Genomic DNA, 254 nt, shown 5'->3' on the forward strand with positions numbered 1-254 from the left:
CCAGGCAGCTGACGGGTGCCTTTGCTGGGGGGGTCACTGCCCTGTCTTGGGGTGCAGAGACCTGTGAGCAGCCAGGCTCCTGATAATGAAGATCAGAGCTGTCCTTCCTCCCCACCGGGCAGAAGGCAATTACACTGGCTTTAATTAAGCATTTTCTTGAACGCAATCAGCTCCTAACACAGCTCTATCCTGGTTTTACCTCTTGGCTTTCCTGGCTGGGTCACTCCTAACCCCAGCATCATCCCACACTTGCA

This window comes from Pterocles gutturalis, unplaced genomic scaffold (genome assembly GCF_000699245.1).
Source record: "Pterocles gutturalis isolate BGI_N339 unplaced genomic scaffold, ASM69924v1 scaffold2846, whole genome shotgun sequence".
In the NCBI taxonomy this organism is placed as follows: domain Eukaryota; kingdom Metazoa; phylum Chordata; class Aves; order Pterocliformes; family Pteroclidae; genus Pterocles; species Pterocles gutturalis.